Here is a 7,099-nt window from a genome sequence, read left to right on the forward strand (position 1 = left end):
AAAAAACACTGCCAGAATCAAGTAGGGCAGAAACCGGTGATTATTGATCTTCACCTTGATAAATGGGGCAAGCACACATATGACAAGATATTTTCAAACACTCAAGCGGGGACGACACAGAACTAGGAATATAAGGAAAGAGTCTAAAATACAGGTGTTTCAAAAAGGACTTTACAACTTTGACAGCTCATAGTTATTTATTCATTTCAGTTACAGGCATGGTTTTGGTGTCATCTTGACTGACAATAGATCAAGTTTTGCCTCGCGTGGTACGCTAGTACAGAATCGCGCCACTGCAAGCGCTAGCGGCAGTTGCAGCAAAGATGGCTGCCTTCACCGCTCCCGAGCGCGCTCGCTGTGTGTTTTGGTTTGAAGAGTCGAAGTTGGCGACAACTGTGCAACGTAATTTTCGTACAAAGTATGGTAAATATCCTCCCAGTAGGCCTACTATTTATGAGTGGCATATGGGTTTTATTGAAACTGGATGTTCGGTAAGCGATAAGAAATCCTCAGGTCGTCCACGTACGTCTGACGATGTCGTAGAGTAAGTGAGACAACGCTTTGAGCACAGTCCTCGAAAATCGACACGGCGTGCTTCTCGAGAGCTGGGCGTCGCACATACGACTATTTGGCGTGTGTTGAGAAAACGGGTACATCTTAAACGATACAAATTCACAATGGCACAGCAGCTAAAAGACACTGGTAAGATTGCTCGTAAGGACTTTTGTGTGGACATGTCACATCGGTTGGAAGAAGATGAACATTTCATTGGAAAGATTATCTTCAGCGATGAGGTAACTTTTCACTTAAGTGGTAAAGTTAATAGACACAACTGTAGGATCTGGGGCAGTGAAAATCCAGTGAAAGTGCTAGAACATGAACGTGATAGCCCAAAATTGAACGTGTTTTGTGCATTGAGCAAGAGCAGAGTTTACGGGCCTTACTTCTTCAGTGAGAAAACTATCAACGGAATAGTGTACTTAGATATGCTGGAAAACTTTTTAATCCCGCAGATTGACGCTGATGACCAAGAATTCGGCATACACTTCATTCAAGATGGTGCATCGCCACACTACCTCTCCGACGTCCGGGATTTCCTGAATGTACGCTTTCCGGGTAAGTGGATTGGATGGGGTGCACCAATTGCATGGCCCGCACGCTCACCAGACCTGACACCTCTTGACTTTTTCTTGTGGGGGTTCGTCAAGGATACACTGTTTGTTCCACCCTTACCGGCTTCTCTGCCAGAACTCAGACCTAGAATCTGCATCACAATTGAACGAGTCACGCCTGACATGCTGCAGCGAGTTTGGCAAGAAATCGACTTCAGATGGGGTGTGTGCCCCATGACCGATGGAGGTCACATTCAACCTGTTTAGGTAAAAATCTATTGTCAGTCAAGATGACACCAAAACTATTTCTGTAAGTAAAATGAATAAATAACTATGAGCTGTCAAAGTTGTAAAATCCTTTTAGAAACACCCTGTATATATAAAAACGTATTTTTTAAATAAGAGGATTGTTATGGACTTCCTCAACATTATCAGTAGCAGAGGGGATACCGTCAGTCTTATTATTGCTAGAACCGGATATCCAAAGGTTAACCTTAACAGAAAGAAAATACATTCTAGCGCTTAGGGAGTCCGAAGATTTGCGATGGCCGACGTTTAACTTTAGAGACAACAGATCCCCAACTCGATTGTAAAAGTGCAACAATCGTGCTTGAATACGTTAAAGCTGGTTAGCGGAAGGCTCAACACCTTCAAAAAAAAAGCTAATTGCTGATGTGAGCTCGGCAATGTTAGATTCGATCAGAGACACCGACTCCCCAACTTCCTTTTCCTCAAAAGCAGAAATCGTAATAGCCAGAGCCAAGCCTCCTTATGACGTGGGACATCAGCATTTACAGTGCCGTCACATTGTACCTTTCTGTTGAGGAGTTAATAAATAATATCCTCCTTATGGAGACAAGGAAAATTCCGAGGGTCGGACATTTTGAAAAATAGGAAAAAAAAGAAACTTTAAGAGTCCAGTTCAAAGACTTTACAAAAGTGGTCAAGTGGGTTTTCTTCCAGCCCTAATTAACCACGTTCTGCTACCACTTCTGAAGGACACAAGGGCAATAGAACGGAAGAAGCGACAGAACCTAGGTAACTGGACAAACGACCACATAAAACTTTAAATTTTGAATGTATTTCCTAAGTAAATTTTGTTCTTTTTTCGTCATTTCTTTTATCAAAACAACAACAATAAACAACAATTAGAACAAATATTTGAATTAGATATTCCTTACAATTAGCAGTAGGAACTTTGAACTTCATAATGTCATCGGGGAGGATAAAATCCCAATTTCCCAGACTTATTAGCCTTTACAAAATATTTGGTAAAAGACTCTTTGGTTTCTTGCACAATGAAGACGCATGGGCTTCCTAAAATTAGTTTTATATTCCAAAGGGAGATCAAGCTCCCAGCCTGTAAGACCGTCACGACTTATTATGCACATCAAGGTATATTTTAGTAAACTTAAAAGCTATCAGCATTTATACCATTGACCCTCGCTGCCTTTAATTCAGAGGGAAGCAACAACACAACTTATAGATCACAGGGATCCAAAAGAACCAGGAGCAAAAGTTCATACTACACGGTCAAGAATGACTCAAATTATAAGTTAATAGAAAAGGCCAAAAACAAACAGACTGGAATGTTGAACCCCTTCAAGCAATAACGTGACATGACTTACAATAAGCGCTAATGGGGCAGAAGGCCCGGTGATACAGAGGTTAATGCGCACAACATTGGGACTAAGGGAGGGGAATAAGAAGAAAGAAATTACATGTGGAAAAAGCTTAGTCGTAATCTACAAAATGAATAAGGGAAACACAGGATCTATACTTGGGCATCCTTAAAACATACCACCCACTCAGGTGTTTACGCTTCGTAGCAAGAAAGCTTATAAAACTACATCTTACAAAATAAAGTTTAATTAAGTAAACCCTACATAAAAATGAGGTAACCGCGGCTCGACACTGTTACATGCTAGATGAGAACACTGGTACTTTCCCGTCACCACACCCAAGTCAGTTCATATGATAGAGTAAGGTTTAGCCACCTACCTTAGAAGTTGCCCTGCCGAGCTGAGTGACTCAGACGGTTGAGGCTGGACTTCTGACCCCAACTTAGCAAGTTCGATCGTGGCTCAGTCTGGTAGTATTTGAAGGTAGATTTACTGGCACGTAAAAGAACTCCTGTGGGATTTAACTTAGAAATCACAGTTGTGGTAACTTAGAAACAGAAGACATATACTAGCTTGTGCCAACACCTATTAGTTACAATACTCCATTCAAGTGAGTTCATTCCAAGTCCCATAGGTGGCACCCAAAACCAAACAGTGACTTCTCTTAACAAACTTTAAAACAATGTGTTCAACATAATGTTTAGTATCCGTAAGACTTCACCGCCCTCAGGCGTTTAAGGTGTTGTCTACTACTAGGAAGAGGCCTTGCTGCTGGTACATGAAAAACAAAAGCAGGTATCCTGACATGGTACACTGCACAACAAGCATGGTTCTGTAAACAAATACAGTGTATATTTCCGTATTAGTTTTGAATTATTAGAAAAAGCCTAGCCGTCTTCAGTAGCCAGGGGAATATCTAACTTCATCTGCTGACAATTGTCAGTAAACTTCACGGTGGAGTTCTGGGCTTAGACCTTATGAGTGGATTTTCCTGGTTACTGAAACTCGCTAGTCCGCCAACTTGACTATTCAAGGAACATACTCTTGGCGGCTAAGAGCATGAACCAGTAGCAGAATCAGCATGATTCTACACAAAATTTCTCTTCCACCCACGTAGCATTCTATCACCCTTAAACATATATTTTTTTTAAATGTGAGAGTTCTAATATATTTCGAATTAAACAATCCAATGTTCGAATGAAAATAATTTTTAACAATGTGTTTTATAGGAATGCCAAGAAAACTGCGAGAAAAGTTCGAATTATTCACATATTGGGATTTAAAATATTGGGATAAACCAACTTGTATTGTACACAGTAGCTGTTGTCTGTCTCTTCGTCAATTCATCAGCTCGGAGGCTGGCTGGGTCTTCAAAAATCACCACCAAAGGCTATGTGCTTGGAGGGAAACCGCGAAAACCAGATGGTGATGTCACACTGTGAGGTACAATGTTTGATGAGAGTGAGGTAGTTTGGCACTGCTTTTACATTGCTAGTAGTAAAAAGAGCTAATGCAGCACAACCGGTGTTTTGAGGAACACCAAGACCCAGTAGCCTTGCTCTGAATGCCATTGCTCATTCTTACCCATATTTCAGCAGCTTTCGTATTGTCACAGGCATAAAAAACTGAGACTTCGGTGGAAGCTACATTTTTCTCTGGCCTGTATCAAGAGAGAGGTGCAAAAATACTGCACTCATCAAGAAATAACAAGAGGCTGTAGCGTAATATAGCAGCAAAAAGTTTAAAATAACTATACAGTTGATTTTTCTGTCCGTTCCTTGGCTGAATAGTCAGCGCAATGGCCTTCGTTTGAGAGCTAGGTTCGATTCCTGACCACGCCATGGATTATCTGGGTTATTCCCTTTGTTCGAATAGTGTGTGTGTGTGTTTTAATGCATGCCTCTTCGTTTATTTTACCGGGCTGAGTGGCTCAGACGGTTGAGGCGCTGGTCTTCTGACCCCAGCTTAGCAGGTTCGATCCTGGCTCAGTCCGGTGGTATTTCAAAGTTCTCAAGTACGTCAGCCTGTGTCGGTAGATTTACTGACATGTAAAAAAACTCCTGTGGGACTACATTCTGGCACCTCGGCGTCTCCGAAACTAGAAGAAGTAGTTAGTGGGACGCAAAGCAAATAACATTACAACTCTCTTCAATTTTACACACAACGTACCGCACAGTCTACCATCACAGAAACACGTAGTAGTTGTATACATCCCTCCGAATAAGAAGGGCATTACACCGTAAAACTAGGTCAGGTCCATATCTGTGGCTCACCAGCATATGGAATAAGCGGCGGAGAAATAAAAGACTGAATTTTTCTGCAAGACAATGCAGTTACCTTCAATTATAAACGTTGCGACTCGTTGGTTGAACGGTCAGCGTACTGGCCTTCGGTTCAAAGGGTCCTGGGTTCGATTCCCGGCCGGGTCGGGGATTTTAACCTTAATTGGTTAATTCCAATGGTACGGGGGCTGGGTGTATGTGTTGTCTTCATCATCATTTCATCCTCATCACGACGCGCAGCTCGCCTACAGGTGTCAAATAGAAAGACCTGCACCTGGCGAGCCGAACCCGTCCTGGGATATCCCGGTACTAAAAGCCATACATTTCATTTCATAAACGTTGTGTTGCGGGTTGCCAGCAGGACAGCCATATTGATTCCCGATAGTGAGATCATACTACGGTTTGTATTACGGAGACTATTTTACTTATGGTTCCAGTGATCAAACCGGTAAAAGAATATGGAGAACTTCAACCAATCGACAGTTGACTACCGCCACAATTTTATTGTATCTACCTGGGCTTGATTTCATACACATGCATCAGAGTAGCGCACTAGCCCGCCTGGTGGCCATGATCTTTAAGGCGTTGAAGTCTAAACGGTCTGACACCGTGATTAGCCGGTTCGAGTCCCGGTGGTCGAAAACTTTTCACCATCAGAATGTTGGCCGGCAGGGTAGGGGAGGTGGTGGTATACACTTTCTAATCACTAGATTGCGTGCCAAAAGCCTCAGTTAAATTCCAAACATCTCCACAGTGCTCATATGAAGCGAGGGCATATGGAGCCGTTGATGGTGATTAGTCCGTCAGATGGAGACGTTAAGCCTTCAGCAGACCCCTTGGTGTTATTCGACAGATGTAGGCTATGTGCTGGCACCAGGTGTCACGCTCTCACTTCCTACCATCATATATCACGTCATTCATTTCATCTAATGAACTCCTCTGATGAGGTTGACTTCAGGATAGGCATCTGGTCATAAAACCGCCACGACAGATTCATCTCATCTCATACCCAACCCAGTAGCTAAACGGGACAAGGGTTGGACAGACAAACACATCAGAATAGCGCACTTCAGGACCGCAGACCACACAATCAACAGGATGTAACCGTGTTATTATTATGATGAAGCTGACAGCCAATATATTGGGAAACTGGGGCCCCAAGAGTTCATATACAAAATAAATACAAAAAGCAGTACTTTGCTGGAAGTTTTATTCAGTATTCAATATAAATATAACTTGAGCTACAGATATTCTCTAGAAAAAAATCTGGAACATTCGTTCTACTGATACAGATAATGTACCCTGTAACTTCTCTTTTACTTCACCATGATGGAAAATACTATTATTTTAAGAAATTCAGCGTATACATTACCATACCTCATTTATCTGAGTTCATTTTTCTGATTGCATGACCAAGAAACGTGCTGTTAACTGGAGAAAGCTTCCATAACGTTGTTCTATCTACCATAAACTATGTTAATTATTGACCAAGAACTATATAGCGTGCGATATCCTTACAAAATAAATTCCATCAGAAGATGCACTGTTGCAGTTTACTTTCAAATAGCTGTTATTTCAAGAGTTAAAGCTGCTTCAGCCATCATACCTGTTTACTTGTGTGGAATTTGGAAGAAGAATGAATGAATTAAACATTATATAAAATATTACAAACCTCTAACGAAGTACAGCTTCAATAATAATAATAATAATAATAATAATAATAATAATAATAATAATAATAATAATAATAATAATAATAATAATAATAATAATAATTTCATTTACATAACGTCGCTCAGCTATAAAACTTCCAAACTATAGTATCCATTCTACATAGCACAAGGTCAGTTTCTTAATGTTCTTAATTGTACATCTAATTAATTAAATTAAAATGCAAATAAGTTAAATTAATTTAACGAATAGTTTTAAAGATACATTCTGAATGAAAGGTATATCCCTGATAAGATTTATAAAATAAGGGAAAGTTTAAGTCTCAGTTTTTAAAGTCTATCTACCATTTTTTAAAATTTTTTTTGCTATATGTTTTACGTCGCACCGACACAGATAGGTCTTGTGCTGACGA

The 7,099-nt window shown here is 40.6% G+C and overlaps 1 pseudogene; it reads left to right on the forward strand.

The window, feature by feature from the left end:
* The first annotated feature begins 323 nt into the window (after positions 1 to 323).
* On the forward strand, positions 324 to 1,350 carry LOC136857657 (uncharacterized; annotated as a pseudogene).
* The last annotated feature ends 5,749 nt before the right edge of the window (positions 1,351 to 7,099 follow it).

The sequence above is a fragment of the Anabrus simplex genome, chromosome 1, assembly GCF_040414725.1.
Source record: "Anabrus simplex isolate iqAnaSimp1 chromosome 1, ASM4041472v1, whole genome shotgun sequence".
Classification (NCBI taxonomy): Eukaryota; Metazoa; Arthropoda; class Insecta; order Orthoptera; family Tettigoniidae; genus Anabrus; species Anabrus simplex.